This window comes from Nanorana parkeri, unplaced genomic scaffold, assembly GCF_000935625.1.
Source record: "Nanorana parkeri isolate BGI_ZX_2015 unplaced genomic scaffold, ASM93562v1 scaffold237, whole genome shotgun sequence".
Classification (NCBI taxonomy): Eukaryota; Metazoa; Chordata; class Amphibia; order Anura; family Dicroglossidae; genus Nanorana; species Nanorana parkeri.
Window position 1 is genome coordinate 321,718 of NW_017306505.1, and position 1,038 is coordinate 322,755.

At 55.5% G+C, this 1,038-nt stretch overlaps 1 long non-coding RNA gene across 1 annotated transcript in view; it reads left to right on the forward strand.

The window, feature by feature from the left end:
* The first annotated feature begins 222 nt into the window (after positions 1-222).
* The window catches only part of LOC108786994, an 18,891-nt gene continuing 18,075 nt past the window's right edge, over positions 223-1,038 (forward strand). Inside the window, exon 1 of the long non-coding RNA XR_001941236.1 lies at positions 223-232. This is a non-coding gene — a long non-coding RNA (uncharacterized LOC108786994). The remainder of the gene's footprint in view (positions 233-1,038) is intronic.

Here is a 1,038-nt window from a genome sequence, read left to right on the forward strand (position 1 = left end):
CCACCGCGCCCGTGAGCCGGCGAGCGTTTAAAGAACCCCCGAGGATGCGAAGAGATGGGAATCCAAACATCCCGCGTCCAAGAGCAATATTTCACAGGCGCGCATCGATTGCGTTCTCAGGACCTTCCCCGAAGAGGGAAGAAATAAAACAAAACATTTTATTAAGAGTTTGTGTCCGCGGCTTCAATAACAGAGCAGCCTCGGCGCGGTTCTCTCCTCTGCCACATCCTCTGTTTTCATTACAGCCGCAGCGCAGGAAGCGGAGGGGCTCAGGGGAGCGCTAGACACTGCGTTATTATTACAAGGAGAGTTCAGCGCCGGATAAACAAGTCTCAGCGGCCTCTTTTTCTTGTCGATCGACAAGGGCGGTCTGCCGAGTCTTTCTCTAGCTGCAGGTTATCCGGCTTTTCGCAAGGCGAAGAGTGCTGGGTGCGGCCGATGCGTGGCCCGGCTGCAGGTACTACAACTCCCAGCAGAGTCTTCTGATTGAAGTGAATCTCCTGACAAAACCTTATAGGAGAACTATGAGGCCAGTGATTTTCACTCATCCTCATAGTTCTAGCCGACCTGTGACAAAGAGACTATCACAGGTCGGCTCAGTAGATCGGGAGGTGAAAGAACACATACCGGGTTCGCTCCCTTCTCGATCCTGTACCTGCAGGGAGCCGTGACTCTCAGTCACGGCTCCCTGCAGGGATTCCCCCCCTCCCAACTCCGATCCTCCAGCGCTGACCAGCGGAACGGACGGGGCGGGTACAGCTGGCTCTGCCTCTAGATAGGCAGAGCCAGCTGTCACTCACGCAGCTGGGCGGATCCAGACATAATTGTCGGGATCCGTTTCAGCTGCGGCGTCTCAGTCTATAGTGAGCTACAGCTCCCTGTATACTGAGCTTAGGGTAACGGGAGGACGCTAGTTTGTGTCCTCCCGTTACCCTTAGGAGAACTATGGGGAAAAGCCCTGACCCCATAGTTCTCCTTTAAGGGGAAGGACTACAAGTTGCCCCCCCCCCCCCCCCCCCCGACTGAAAAACAGCACCA